General features: G+C 39.2%; 2 long non-coding RNA genes across 2 annotated transcripts; both read left to right on the top strand.

The window, feature by feature from the left end:
• Nucleotides 1-6,929: 6,929 nt before the first annotated feature.
• LOC132087980 (uncharacterized) lies at nt 6,930-7,744 on the top strand. The gene is made up of 4 exons (XR_009421021.1): nt 6,930-7,067; nt 7,135-7,310; nt 7,487-7,521; nt 7,645-7,744. It is a non-coding gene; the product is annotated as an uncharacterized LOC132087980 (long non-coding RNA).
• Nucleotides 7,745-7,855: 111 nt separating this feature from the next.
• On the top strand, nt 7,856-8,766 carry LOC130702987 (uncharacterized). The gene is made up of 5 exons (XR_009004495.2): nt 7,856-8,021; nt 8,085-8,184; nt 8,245-8,416; nt 8,482-8,594; nt 8,659-8,766. It is a non-coding gene; the product is annotated as an uncharacterized LOC130702987 (long non-coding RNA).
• Nucleotides 8,767-16,579: the final 7,813 nt, after the last annotated feature.

Genomic DNA, 16,579 nt, shown 5'->3' with positions numbered 1-16,579 from the left:
GGAACAAAGTTATAATTGTTTTAAAATTCCCTCCACAGTTCACCTAAAATATTTGTGTTTCTATTCAGGTTCTAATTTTGCTCCGAATGGGTGGGGTGACCCTCCAAAAAACAGTGTATTCCATAATGGAAAAGCTGTTTATTTGCGAAATTGGAATGCAATATACATGGACGGGAAAATCCCCAAAGAAGTTTGAGAAAGAAAAATTTTCTAATTTGACAAATATTTACGCTGCAATTTGTGGTAGGTGGTTGTATATATTCATTTATTAAGTTCTTACTCTGTAAGAAAATTAATTGTTGCTTTTTGTAGGTACGGTTCTCGCAAACAAAGACCTTTTCGGTGATGAAAAAACCTCAGTGAAGATACAGTTTCAAGTAACTGAATGACTTCGTCATTGCCGGCAAAATTTCTATAAAAGATCATTTATTAAGATTGAATTTGAATAAACCATTAAAAATATTCTATTGTTTTTTAATATTCATTTTTTATTTTACATTTACACATTTAATTGCATTTAAATATAATTGGTATTGTATTGGATGCTAATACCATGGGAGGGTTATTGGTACTACTTGAGGATGATGCAAGAGGAGGTTATTGGTACTACCTGAGGATGATGCAAGAGGTACTGAGGAGCTTGTCAGGCAGCTACCGGGTAACCAAAAAGAAGGTTGTAAGAGGAATCGAGGACGGTTATGGGAAAGACTGGGGAGGATAGCAGGACGTTCTAGGGAGATATCTAGGAGCCAGTTGTGCCGTTGTGCCGTGTGGGAGCAAACTGAAATACGATACTCTTCGACAAACCAACCTAAGGTTCAATCCCCGGGTGGGGTACTCGGTACGTTGAACTAAAGTGCGGAAGTTTTTCCTTGGCGATCATGGAAACAGGGTTGGGTGGATTGCAGCCAAGGAAAAGTCTTGATGGTCGAGAATTTTCTAATTTTATGAAAGCAACGACGACCCATGGGTTGCAACAGTACTCATTTCATGGTTGATCATTCATTATTGATTTTTCAATATAATTCGTCGTTCAGATAATACCAAGAGGAAAGGCGTAATGCAAATCGGATTTAGAGATGGAAGATATTTCGACAACAGATTCAGAAAGGAATAAAAGATGTCTTGCCAGGAAAGGGAAACAAACATTCGACAGGAGGAGTCCCCGCCATTTCTCCATCTTCTTTGTCTCTTCCGTATCGGATAGGTTATTACTAAGTTTAATTCACATAATATACGAAACAAAACAATCCTATCTATCAGTTTTCCCAGTTCCGCTTAGAGTTTTAGACTTCAGCTTATTTATGGAAACCGGGTAATATGGTATGTATAGAAACAGAAAAAATAGGTCATTAATATTTAATGTTTCGAAGCAATGAATTGCAGTTTGGAGACGGTGGCCAGAATAGAAACTAGGCAGGGAAATCTTCATTGAATATTTTGTAATCTACTTCATAGTATTATAAAAATATTAAAGCTAATCAAATAATGAAAACAATAGGGTAAGCGGAATCCTCTTGTTTCCTCATCTTATCTTACGAGCAAAAAGAAGATTAAAAATGGATGCTGCTTATCAGAGGTAGACTGAAGCCAGTCTAAATACATTTTTAAAAAGTCCTGTAACAAAGGAGTAGGTGCGTCGGGCTCTATTAAACGAAGGGGTAGGTAAGTCGGATATTTCAAACGAAGGGGTAGGAGTGTCGGACTGTTTTTACAGAAGGGGTAGGTGTGTCGATCAATTTCCAGTGAAGGAGTACGGATGTCGGACTGTATTAATCGAAAGGATAGGTATGTCGGACTGTATTAATCAAAGGGGTAGGTGTGTCGGACTGTATTAATCGAAAGAGTAGGTATGTCGGACTGTATTAATCAAATGGGTAGGTGTGTCGGACTGTATTAATCGAAAGGGTAGGTATGGCGATCAGTGTTCAGCGAAGGGGTAGATTTGTCGGTCTCAGTTAAACAAATGGGTAGATAACACGGCTTTTTTAAAATAAATTTTTAAAGGAGTAGCTGTGACGTGAGCGTTTTAAAATTTTTTATTGGGTACATATGTCGGGTAGCTTTGACGGGAGATGTTTTTCCATTTTCTGTAAGGGTAGGCCTGTCGTGGTAGGTTTGTCGTTTTTTGGGGTACGTCTGTCGAAACCTCTAGGTACTTATGACGGGGGGTACCACTGTCTCAGCAGCACCACCATCCCGTCCCAGCATACCCGTATAGCATTTATAGCACAGCGTGGAGCAACCAGGTTTCTATGACTCTAATAGTACTGCAAGAGATCCACGCGACTGCATCTACAGCTAGATGGCGAAACGTTTGATCGCTAAAAACGATCGTATCGCGATCAATTTTTTGGGATCGCCGATCTGATATCCGATCTTCTCAAAAGATCGGATCGGCGATCTATTTTTTGATCGAGATCGGGATCGCGATCAATTTTTGACCGTGACCGGGGCAAGTCTGAGCTGAGATAACTGTGTACAAATCTATATATTTGTTCTAGCTTAGTTCGATAACTTTTGTAGTCATAGGCAACAAAAATAAGTTTTTTGTTCCAATCACCTCCTCTCTCCTCTACGCCAGTTAATTTCTTCTTAATGATATTTTTCTAATTTTCTAATAAAAAGCAGAAGAGAACAAACGGGAAGGGGTGCTCTCTTCGTTTGCGTCTGTTCGATTTACTATTACGTTAATAAGTGTACATGATACCTTTTTCTGGTTTCATAGTTGCATTAGGCTACATCCTTCCAAATGGAGCTACAGCTTTTGGCCGAAATAAATTTTATTGCGGTAGCCTATGGTAGGCATTATTTTTGCATTCATTTTCTCCCCATCCACAATGAAAATGAAAGACTAATCTCATTGCGTGTAGTAACAGAGGCGTGATTTGATGTAATTTGACCTCACGTGGTTGAGGGTCAATTCAAACGTTTTATTGTTTTCATAGTGGCCCATATAGCGTTACCTACGTTACGAGACAGTATACGCCAACCGCTTCACGTTTTCGAGGGCGACGATGTCCTATTCACGTGTGATGTGCGCAATCTAGAATCCCACACGCTACTTTGGAGAAGGGAAGATAAAGAAAGAGGGTCTCCTCGCATTTTTACGGCGGGAGAGAAGCGCGTCACATCATAATTGCATTTCGATGTTCTCCATGACTCCGGTAAGCAAATTAAGCAATTTCAGTTTACAACACATAGAACGATGTAGTTCATCTATTTCTTTTAATCGTTTAACTGCCTCGTCTAACGTCTGTGTGTGTGCTTTTTGTGCTTTTTTTGTCCTACATATATATATAGGCTACGTACAGTATCCTCCAGAAAAAAGAGGCACCCCCCGGTCGCCAAAAATTAAATAATATATTACTAGCGCTAGATGGCATTTAATTTTTGCAACATATAAACAAAAAAAGCATGCGTTTTTTTTTGTTTGTTTGTTTTGACGGCAAAATTCCAGACGGTTTGCCGATTTCCGATGTTTTTTGTAATTTTGCTTCGAGCTAAATAAAGAAAACTGAAAATTTGAGAAGTCTGGAGAAAGGCACACATTGTCTGAATCGTAACCTTTTCCCAACCCCACTTTTTTTTTCAAAATTTTCCGTTGTCGTATTTCTACCCGCAGGAAATGTTAGGAAAACTTATTGGCCAAAGGCGATTTTAGAATGCAGACAATATTCTTTTATGTTTTTTTAATTAATCTAAATTATTGAACGGAAAATTGTTAAGAAGACTATTATTTAAGTTAAGCAAACTGGCAAACGAAATAAGTTTTAGTATTTCGTTCACCAGCCATTATCATCAATTCATAATTGAAGCCTTTTTGTAATCGATAGATTTGAACTTAAATTGGATGGAAAACTCCTGTTTAATTCTAATTTAGATTCATCGAACAAAACCTAAAATAATATTGTCTGCATTCTAAACCCACATAGCACAATTCGGTCCCACGGACATCCGTGGTATATCCTATTTGGATAACGATGACATCTTACGAACATCCGTGGAACTGCCCGACCTCCTGGTTGGATGTCCATCGGATGCCGACGGAATATTAGAAGACCTCCCGGGAATATGCCGATTGATATCCGAGGGAAGTCCTGTTGGACGGGAAAAGAACATGCTCTGAACATGTGAGAATTATGGAAATACCTTTGTTTAAGCATTCCTGGCTAAAGTAAAGTATGAAAATAAATAATGTAACACAACGATGGAATTATGGTGAGAAATTTCTTTGTATTGACATATACCGACATATAAGATACAACATGTAACTTTCAAGTTTGGAAGACAAATAAAAAACTGATCCATTTTAATAATCTACAGTGAGGGGCCTCAGTAGGAAGACTACGCAGCTGGAGAGGAACAGAGCAGGCCGCTGGACAGCATCGAGAGAAGCACATAGGCACTGAAAGTAATCCGGAACGGCGCAGCACAGACAAAATCGGAAGACGGTAGTAGCCCACAGAGTAACAGAAGCACTAGTTGTTAACGAGAAAAGTTCCAAACGCGAAATTCACTTAATGTTACACGAAAACTCCAGACGCAGCACATAAGCAGCACAGACGATAAACTACACCACGAACAACTAAGCGATGACTAGCTGAAATGCTGAATTAGCATGCGAAAATTGGAAAGTCGAAACTACCATTATTTATCATTTCAGTAGTCTTTCCCTAAACACCGGGGAATGGTTTCATCTCAAAAATCTTTTTATATAATAACTTGATTATTGAAGGAGTTTTTTACAAGGATATAGTTTAAACATTACAGTAAGTGTTTAAAGTCCGTTTTAGATGATAATTGTGAATTATTTATTAACATTGGGTTACCTCTCAATGCTAAATTTGAATTCAGTTGGCGATTGTTAAAGTAACGTCTGCTCGAGTGAGACATCAGAAGAATATCAGGCAAGTTTACATTTACTGTAGTTTATTTTGGTTAACGTTACATTTTTCTTATATTTAGATATCAGAGTTCGACAATTTATACTTAGAGATGAATGGGATTATTTACCATTGCTATCTTCCAAATGATTTTGTATATTTTTCTATTGAGGTTGTGGCTCCCCGAGCCAAAATGAGCCCACAGTGAGGGAGAAATTTCGGTAGCCGGAGAAATAGGACCTGGAGAAATAGGACCCGAAGATTTAGGACATACAAATAGGACCTGGAGAAATAGGACCTGGAGGAATAGGACCCAATCTTCAAACATTTTTTGAAGGGTCCTATTTCTCCATATTGAGGGTCCTATTTCTCCAGCCTTAAAGTCCTATTTCTCCATCATAAAAAATCAATGTACAATTGGTTTTCCTATATGTTGGAAAAAAACCCGAACGGCCTATATTGGTTTCTGCACTCCAAACACCGTTATCAATATGACGCCTCTTCACTGCATTATAACTTTTTTTTTTTTTATTTACATTCATAATATTTTTGCAGGATTATATGCTTTTTCTATTGCTTTTTAGAGCTCATTTAATAGAAAAGTAATTTTGTTTACACAGTATTTGAATTTTTGCATTTTACATTTTCTTACTGGTGTTTTCAGGCCTACCATCACCCGCCCTTTACTAGTGTCACTATTCACTTTTTTTTTCTTCGTGCCTCAATAAGGATTCTTGGGAGGGCGCATAAGTACCTCTTAATACACAGATAACTAAGAAAATTATTACATAAAAATAATTTAATAAACGTTAATTTCATAATAAAACACTGTTTGCCCTTGCGCAAAATATTGTTTTTTACGATATATATGGCAACGGTTACTACAAGCAGACGACTGTTGCAAGATCGAAGTGTCAACATCCTACAATTCTATGAATCGTTGAAGTTGCTTATTGTAAGCGGTGTTTGTTTGACAGGTAAGTGGCTAGCTTCAGTAAAATTAAAAAATTTTTATTTCCTAGGTTTGGCAGTTTTGGTACATTTCAAATTCATGTTGGCATTAGCACCACAGAAGAAAAAAATTGACTTGGAAGGAAAGGTATTTAAAGTATAGACATAATTTTATTAATTGCATTTGGAAATTTGACACAGATTACTAATCCGAAATGTTTCTTAGGTGGTTACTTTCAAGGAGAATCATGAAACTAGAGATGATTTACCATGAACCATTTGGGAACCAACTTGTTAGCTGCCTTATAACTATCATCCTTCTGGTAATCTAGATGTTCACAGTTTTTTGTTCGTGAAATTTATGTAATCATTTTTCTTATCGTTCAGATGAAATAACACCATTACAGCTGTTAGTTACGTCAAGACATTAATCTCAAGATGCAAGTACTGAGCTTTAACGGATTTCAATTTACATAAGCAAGACAACCAATTCTGTTGTTGAGGAAAACCAACTACACACCCAGCTATGAATGGTAAAATATGTGTAATTGAATCTAAATTAATTTTATTTTTATGGTTTAAAGGCTTTTCGTTCTTCCGTTCACGTTCAAGGCTACAACTCATCGAATCGGACTTTTATAAGCATGCCATAAAATATCTCGCCATTTTTAATTGAATTGTAAGGGACGACCCACCGGCACCGCTTCTCCCCACACCGACCTTGGTTCCCACGGAGGACTTTAACCTCCGAGAACCGCCCCATGCCCCTTTTCGCACCTCTGTGTTAAATTTACACGGCAAAAATCCCCTGCCCTCCCCGAAGTGCTAACCAATTCGACCTTCTACTTACCTATAAAATGTTCTCCCCGAAAAATTGTAAAGCAGTCTGTTTTTGTGAGTCGAAGTGTACGGTGCTCCGTGTCAAAAGTGCTATAATACAAACCCTGTGTCACTTACTGAATTGTGTTGCGTCATTTCTCCGCCAGTCGCCGCTCTCCACCATGAGCCCACAGTAAGTCTCAAAACACCCTTATCTATCTTATTTTGTGTAGTTTGTCTCCCTCACTGGACAAACCTCACAGAATCATTTGTTCTAGGTCTTAGTCATTGGTGAAGAAAACCACTTGCCTTACATGAGGCCACCACTATCGCGTAAGAATTGTGGTTCAGTGACGATCCCGAAGTGTCAAACAAACTGAAGTTTAAGCAGTGGAACGGAAAAAAGTGAAGGTGATTGTCTAAAGTTATAATTTTGTGTTGCGTTATTTTAATGAATGTGACCTATTTTTGGATCCAGTTTGTTCTTCGATCAGGATGAATTCTACTGCAGTCCAGTGGAATTAGTTGCCAAAGAACATGGTGGTGTTTCAGTTGTGCGAGGACATCATGTAGTTAAACTGGACATTGCTGGTCGCAAAGCTGAGTTAGATGACGGCCTTACCATCACCTACGACAAGTGCCTTATTGCCACAGGTGAATTTCTTTCGTATTTATCTAAAATTTAAAGTACTCGATAATTATAACTTTTTGGAATGTTGAAAAACTTTTATAATCTTCCTACTAGATAGTATCTGAGAGCCATTGTTTAATTATCGTTTCAGTAAGACGCATTTTCAACTATTAACTACCTTAATTTATTATCGTCTTAGGTGGCAAACCCTAACATCCAGCAGGAATAAAGATGGTAAAAACCCGGATTCGTTCCATGTTGTTCATTCTTGTTGCATGCTATATATTATATGTTATTGTTCGTTTTTCTTGTTCGTAATTTTCATTCATCAAACCTGAGTTTTTTTTTATTTCTTAGTTTTGGAAGCAGTTGAAAGGCCCGCAAAGTAAAACAACAGAGTTATTCGACTTTTTCCATCAGCAACAACAGCAGCCTGAGCAACGGCCGCATAGCAGTGTGAAAAAAAGTGAAAAAAATTCAAGTCAGTTGCCATATTTCTTTATACTATTTGCCATACTTTGTGTTAACGTCGTAAGACTTTAAATTACCAAATTTATCTTTGCAGATCTCGGACGCAGTGCAGTTGTTCGCCGATTATTCGAAGAGCATACGAAACTATTTATACGATGTCGATGGCAATATTCTGCTTGATGTTTACACTCAAACCTCTTCAGTTCCATTAGGTTACAACCACCCTGAATTATTAGATGTCAAGATAAAGAAAACATCAGAACGTAATTGAATTGATTATTTACCTGTCTGGGCAACATCAAAATTTTAATTTATATTTCTCAAAGATTCATAAACCGACCTGCCCTCGGTGTATTTCCTGGTGAAAATTATCCTCAGCGAGTCCAGAATTCTCTGTTACGTATTGCTCCCAAAGGCCATACAGAGGTAAGTTGTAGCTCCTTAATTGTTCCGACCTATTGCAAATAATAAAAAATATATTTAAAGGTAACGACGATGGCGTGTGGATCGTGCTCAAACGAAAATGCGTACAAGGCAATTTTCGTTTGGTATCGCCGGAAACAGAGGGGAGATAAGTCATATACCCCAGAGGAGAAGACGAGTTGCGTAATGAACCAATTGCCTGGTGTTTCTGACCTGACTCTTATGTCTTTCAAAGGTATTTAGAAACACGTTACAATGTTGAATCAATATTAAATGAAAGCCTTTGCTCTGTTACAAAAGGCGCTTTCCACGACAGAACGTTTGGTACGTTAATCACGACTCATACCAAGCCAGTCCATAAACTGGACATTCCTACAAAGGACTGGCCAATTGGAACCTTCCCTCGCCACAAGGTTAGTTTTAAAATTTCAATTAGGCTCAAACTATTACCTGATCTCATATTTCTTGTGATTTTAGTATCCGTTGGAAGAATTTGTGAAAATGAGGAAGAAGATCATCGCTGTTTGGCGAAAGTTGAAGAGCTTTTTGATCGGTACAACAAATGTAAATAATATGCTTACCTGGATTTAGTTCGTCTGTTGCTACCGAAGTCAAATCGAAAAAGTTTTTTTGAATTTTTTGTTTAATTATTTGTATTTTGTAAAAATAAATGATATGTAAATCAATTACCAAAAATTTATGGTATTATTTTAATTTAAACAAATTTTCTTGCGTCCTTTGGCTGCCGCGATCCGGACATTCCGCGGATGTTCCAATACGTACGTTCACTGAACGTACGGATTTGCCATCCTGCAGACGGCCAACTAAGGACGTCCGTAGTACTCCCAATAAGGACGTTACCAGGACTTCCAATTAATTACGTCCGTAGGACGTCCTCCAGTGGACGTCCCTAAAACCGGACATTAGGACATTCTGGTGACGTACATCTGCCGTCAGAATGGGACGTCCCGATCGGCCAGCCAGGACGTAGATGGGATGTCCCTGGGACGGACAAAGGCTAGTAGGGTATGTATGTGCTATAATCTTTTTGTTTAAGGAAGGCAAGCAAGCATATGTCATCCAATTTCAGGGGAAAAGCAGGACTCTGATAAAATGAAAACTCAACTTAAACGGAAGTTAGATAAGTTGGAGAAGAAGAAACTAAACAAACAAAGGAAAAATAACAGATGCCAAGGTAAACTTTGATTTCGACAAAAAAAAAATAGACCTTCAACTAATTTTACTTTTCTGTATTTTAACAGATAAAAGAATACTAAGCGCAATAGGTTAAAAAAAAATGTGGAATTGATTGCGAGCTTGATAAACCAATTAGGAAAGAGAATAAAATCAACATCACAAACGAGAAAGAAGTTGGTTGAACGCATCGAAGAACAAGAAAAGAGAAAGGAACAACAACAGAAAAGGGATATGATCCGAGCGGAACTCATTATTTTCGTTCTTGCCACGTAGGTCTCTATTTATGGTTTTGCGGCATATATTTTTTTTATTAAAAAATGTGCTTGTCTTAAATTATATATATATAATTTTTTTATTATTTATCAGTGTATTAAGGAGTACTTAGGGGAAAGCATGCCCCTCGTCTCCGGGAATTCGCATGGAATAAGGGTATCAGCCAGGGGGGAGGGCGATACTAGGACTAGAAACGCCACTAACAAAAGGTCAAGGGCAAAAAATCAAACACTGTGTAAAAATAAATATAACTTTTATACATGAGCTGTGTAAAGCAATAGATAATGCGTGTAATCATGCAAAAAAAATACAAATATGAATTCAAACAAAAAAGTTATGATGGACTGATTACACGAGCAATTGATAACGTGGTTTGGAGTGCGGTAAACTACATAAGCCGTCTGGTTCTTCCTTTATAACAGCGGGTTTTAGGGCTATTTCCCAAGGAGAAATAGGACCATTACTATGGAGAAATAGGACCCTTATGAGGGAGAAATAGGACCCTTCAAAATATGATTGATGATTGGGTCCTAATTCTCCGGGTCCTATATCTCCAGGTCCTATTTTGGGGTCCTAAATCTCCGGGTCCTATTTCTCCAGGTCCTATTTCTCCGGCAATCAGAAATTTCTACTCTACACAATTGGTCAGTCCAACAGAAAGTTTCATTAACATGTACGTTTCAGCAAACACTTTACGTGCTCTTCTTTAAGGTATTGATGGGGTTCTTGGCCGTAAATGGTTACCTAATCTTCCCCATTTTAACACAAACAACTTTTGACGTTTTAGCAAATGTTTTTAAAGACAATTTGTTACCTGTTCCTTTATCATTCTGAAGGAGACACTTTTCTGTGTGGATTGGGAGATAAAAAGAGTCAGGAATTTTGGCACTTCGAGCAATTGCCGAATGTATTTACTTTTATCATTATTAAGATTGGTTTATTGGTAACGGCATTATCTACCTTTGTAGGATGAACGAGGAGATAAGATATTTTAGTCTAGTTTTGACACAAATCAGATGAATAATGTTAGGAATTGTAATTATTTAATTAAAAAATAATTAAAAATTAAAATTATTATTGTAACGTATGTTGAAAATTGAGTAAGATTTGATGAGATAAATATATTGCAATGTACAATGTATTATGTAATATGTTTAACATTTTGTCATTTCATTCGCCATGGTCTAATTTTTAATCAAATAATTTTTTTCAACGACCGTTCAATTATATAACATCATTTTTACGTATGGTGATCTTTAACAAAGCTTTTTCAAGTTGAATCAAAACCTAAGAGGTCTTTTCGAAATCGATTTAAAACACGGTTTAAATTCTCTTTTTTTAACAACCATTATTTAGAAAAAAGAAAAAAATTTGAAACTCTTCTTTGCTGTTGCAGGGACGTCCTCAGGATCTTGTTTTGACACCTCCACCGGGCTTCAAATTCTAATAGCCGACGGACATCCATGGAACAACCCGATATGGCGCAGGATATCTAACGGATGTTCGGATCACAGTCGGACATCCGACGGCAGAGATGTGCTATGTGGGAAATCGCCTTTAGCCAATAAGTTTTCCTAATATTTCCTGCGGGCAAAAATACGACAACTGAAAATTTGGAAAAAAAGTGAGGTTGGGAAAAGGTTACGATTCAGACAATGTGTGCCTTTCTCCAGACTTCTCAAATTTTCAGTTTTCTTTATTTTGCTCGAAGCAAAATTACAAAAAACATCGAAAATCGGCAAACCGTCTGGAATTTTGCCGTCAAAACAAACAAACAAAAAAAAACGCATGCTTTTTTTGTTTATATGTTGCAAAAATTAAATGCCATCTAGCGCTAGTAATATATTATTTAATTTTTGGCGACCGGGGGGTGCCTCTTTTTTCTGGAGGATACTGTACGTAGCCTATATATATATGTAGGACAAAAAAAGCACAAAAAGCACACACACAGACGTTAGACGAGGCAGTTAAACGATTAAAAGAAATAGATGAACTACATCGTTCTATGTGTTGTAAACTGAAATTGCTTAATTTGCTTACCGGAGTCATGGAGAACATCGAAATGCAATTATGATGTGACGCGCTTCTCTCCCGCCGTAAAAATGCGAGGAGACCCTCTTTCTTTATCTTCCCTTCTCCAAAGTAGCGTGTGGGATTCTAGATTGCGCACATCACACGTGAATAGGACATCGTCGCCCTCGAAAACGTGAAGCGGTTGGCGTATACTGTCTCGTAACGTAGGTAACGCTATACCACCAAAACCACACTACACACTACACCCACAAAACAACACAGTAAACAACTTGGGGAAACAACTGAAACACACTAGCTACTATACTAACGCACTAAAAACTAACTAACTAACAAAGGATTTCTTGGCTCTTTATACATTTGTAACCTACGACTACTGAACGTCTTAGTACAATTTAAAATGAATTCTTTAGAGAAATGATTGGGTGCTTCTCACCCAATTCTCCGAATAATGTTACGCAAAACAGGGCACGTGACAATATACTGGACGGCACAACTGGTCAGAATCCAGAACAATGCGAAGCTGATTTCCCGTCACTGATCAAATACATGGCTGTTATAACCCTTTTGTTTAGGCTACTATTACCACAATTGACTTTTTTTATCCGTTTGCATCAAGCAAAATACGATCAACAAGTTTCATAGCTGGATCATCATTTTTTGTCCTATTATATTCTTGTTGGGAATAGACGGTACGAATCACGTCCCTTGTTGCATCGAAGAAGGAGTGCCCGACATTTGCCAGGACATTTGTCGCGGTGAATACGCAATACGGACTGGTGACATACGGACGCACGTCTCCTGCCCAGTTTACACAGAGAAAATTCTGGCTTGCATCGCAGAAGGAATAGGTAATCTAATGAATGCATTTCACTTCTAGTTTAAAGTTAGACAGAAATCAGGGCTACTATCGATGAAAATGGTGACGTCTTGCCACGAACCTTCCGTACTATGTACTCTTGCTTGTTTTGTTCCACTACTCTCTGGGCAGCTGGCAAAATTTAATGAACATCAATATCAACTGATTGCCTTTTCACGAGACAAATCATACAAGCATTGACTACTGTAGTTTCTAAAAGTTTGCCTTATGCCTTATGCCGTCGGTGTATTGCTCAAGGTCACCAATACAATTTGCCACACCTTCATTCTCGATGATAGCAAGTTATGCAATAATAGTAATAATAATGATAATAACCCGCTCTTGTAATCATCTGGCCCTTTGTTTCCGTCTAAAAATTCAGTATGTGCCAAAAAATTAACCAAAAACGATATGAATGCAGAGATATTACCGAACGCTCCCGAGGACGTGCTAGTTGACATCCTGTCTGATAAAGCCCTGAGAATTTCCTGGACTCGTCCTTCGAGGAACTATCGTGTCGTTACGCGCTACTATGTTAACATTCCTGCACTGCCCGGCTTCGATTCGTTGGAAGTGAAAACCGGGCTTACTGGTAGAGCTGAAAAGGACGCGAGTGATAGGAAGGGGTCGATGAGGTTGCAAGAGCAACCGTTCTTCATGCAAATCAAGGTCGGCAAAATTGGTAACCAGTCACCTATGGGACTTCCTTTTTCATAGTCGATGAACCTGCTAGTCGTTACGGGAAAACAACAGGAAAAACTTCAGCTTCTGCGCAATTAAAAAAAAAAGAATTAAAAATGTGTAAAAAAAAAATCCTCGTCAGCTTTTGCTTGTCATACGTCGTACATAGCAAATACCTTATTTGGTCTTAACTGAATTATTCGTTTATTGAACTCTAGATCCCGGCCGATCAAAACTCGACGACGTCTGACAACTTGAATTTGTTTACGATGTACGAGATCCTATTTACGAGGTACGTATTTTAGCTACGTGCTCTTTCAAATTGAAAACATTTTCATAAGGCAACAAGTAGTCACTTGCGCCTTCGCCGAAAGTATGTAAAGCAACGCGTATTGATGATTGTATGTATTATTTCAGGTGACATCCCACAACAATCGACGAAGCAGTTTGCCTTCACAAAAAGTTCGGCCTTTGACGGAATCACGGAAGAAAACCAAAACGCCTGCAATGACGGCACCTGCTCTGCCCGATATTAAAGAATGCTGTACTAAGAAGGGCGTCTATCATAGCAGGCACATTTTATGTCATCACGTTAATCGTCTGCTACATTGTGCGACACAGCGTACTGGCCAATACTAACACATTTTTAAAAATATTTTCCGACAGATGCGTGGACAAATTTTGTGATCCTGTCCGTACGGCCGATGTTAGTCTGCCGGACTTGATGATCTGCGCCCCGTGGGCCAGCGACAGTTTCCCCTGCTTAGCCAACGGCATTGACCACACGGCTTGCTATAAATCGCGTGGTTTGCCAAAGCCTTGCATTCAACTGTGAACAGGGGACATAACACGAGAAGACTACCACCAATCTCGCTGCATCCAATACATGAGCGAGCTGAGCAATTGCTTGTTACAAGGCTATGGCGTCTTGCCAGGCCCACCCATGGGCTTCCGCGTCACCCACATCAATCCAACATTCGCCATTTTACGATGGGAAATGCCCAAGGTCCTCGGCAAAACGGTGGTCTCGTACAACGTCCACTATCGGCCAACGAGCGACGGCAATGGAACACCGTATAAAACCATCAACAGCAAAAGCGTGCCATACATCCTTCAGAATTTGATGGCTTCGACCGCGCACGAAGTGTACGTGACTGCGGTCAACAAGCACGGAATCGGCGAACCTTCGACGAATTTTCTTCCCCACCGCTGTCGGCCTAATGGAGGCAACGTCGTCGGAGGCGGCCTACAATGTCACGACCTGCTGCAACATGGCGGGCGTTAGTTGTAAATGCATGCCCTTGTGCGATTATAGCGCCAAGCTGATCGAGAGACAGTGTCAGCTTTGAGTTAATTCTCAAAGCTGCACGAAAGACTTTCCTAAATTTTTGAGATGCGGTGCTGGTGGACGGAGTCACGTCCAGTGTTGCGAACGAATGGGCATCCCGCAGGCTTGCCTTGGTTTTTCCAAAGGTCACGTGACAGAGGAGCTAGTCATCACGGCTGCTGCGTGCTTTCCTTACGTGCAACGTCATCCAGTGTTTCGAGGAAGGTATACGTAGTCTATTTTTCATTTATTTATTTTCTGAATTCGGGGTGTGGGTTGCCTTACGTATTTGCTTACATTTGCCCTTGAAATTGAAACGACACAATTAGGTACTGGATTGATACCTGGTCCTGTTATACAAGTACATGCCACTTCGATCACGGATGACAGTTTGACGCTAATTTGGCAGCCACCATTCGACGGCAGCGTCAACCACTATTCGTTTATTATTCCATGATAGACGAGCTAGCGTCGAAAGCGATAGCTGCTGCTTTTGAGATGGATCAACAACTGCACGTTATTCAACCTCAAGCAGCCATCAAAACTTGAAATCAAGCTGAAATGAAAGCAGCTTTACAATTTCTTCGCAGTGGCAGCCAATCACCACGGAACGTCGTTGCCGTCTTCCATCATTACAATCAACATCACTAAAGAAGGTGTGCATTTTTTTCCCCTACTGTAACTAGTTCAAAAATAATTCAAACTTGGGTGACATTTTTTAGCAAATTTTCGTAAACTTTAATACGTTATCACTTCAGGTGCTTTATCTTCTAGTTGCCGATCATTCTTTTCGTACTTAATCACTTTGTCAAAGGAAATTGAAGGACAACAGCCAAGTTAATACCCCTATTAATTATTTGCATTTTTTGAAAAATAGCTTTGTCGAATGCAACGATTTCCGGCGTTCCATTAGCCCCGCAAGGAATCTCGGTGACCAGCCGAAGTGCCGATTACACCATAGTTTCATGGCAGCAACCGGCACGCGTGTATCCAACTGATCGATTCACTTACACGTACTTTAGTTTCATATTGGTTTTGCCACGTTATGCCCACACAGTCAGCGATTTATTCATTTCGATTATTATTTTATTTTTTAAAATCTGAACTTACAGTTTGTACTACCGTTAAAGAGACGACAAATCTTTCGATTTGTCGTCGGCAACCATCACCTACTACAGGTTGGATAATCTAACAGGTAGTTCGCAGCACATTTTCTAAGTCACGGCTTCAAACGATAACGGTGAGAGCCGGCCTTCTGAAACGTTGATAGCCTGGACCGATCAGCATACGAGGCGGTTGTAGAAGTGCCCACAATCCACCCGATGAATATTGTCCTTGAGGGAAGCAGCATGACCGTCATTTGCGTCGCAACGGGCGCGCCCATGCCTACTGTTTCGCTTTACATTTCTGGTGTTCTTACACAACAGGAAAAAAACGCGGCACATGGTAGCAGTGCTGTCTAACGTCACCCGATCCATGAATCACATAACGTGTTAGGCAAATAATGGCTACGGCCAAACATCGGAAGCTTTTAAACGCATCATTATTGGACGTGCGTATTTTCTTTTACTTCAATTGGATTTCAGCAGTTCCAAAACTGACTCCACGACTTTTTACTTTTTCTGTGTATCGATTCCAGGTCGACCCAGCATAACAGGCTCACAATCACTATGACAACACTAGGCGACGATGTCACCCACGAATGTGAAATGGACGCCCATCCCACTCCGAAGCTGAGTTTTAACCGAGATTTCAGCACCATGGATAACATCACGATCAGCAGCAAATACGAAGTTCAAATCCTTCGTCAGAATCGCGTAATTAATATACGGGGCGCAATCAATCGAAAACAATGACAACCTTTGAAATGACCAATTTTTTTTTTGTACGACTTCGTGCACAATTAGGAGCCAAACGCCAATTACATTATGCAATTAATGTCAAGAATATGAATGTCTCCGCCTCTGTCGTTTATTATTGTAACGCCCAAAATAATTTCGGTCATGACGCCCAAATAATAATTTTAAGTC

Source organism: Daphnia carinata, chromosome 5 (genome assembly GCF_022539665.2).
Source record: "Daphnia carinata strain CSIRO-1 chromosome 5, CSIRO_AGI_Dcar_HiC_V3, whole genome shotgun sequence".
Taxonomy (NCBI): domain Eukaryota; kingdom Metazoa; phylum Arthropoda; class Branchiopoda; order Diplostraca; family Daphniidae; genus Daphnia; species Daphnia carinata.
Note: the sequence above shows the minus strand (reverse complement) of the source record. Positions and strands in the feature narration are given on the sequence as shown.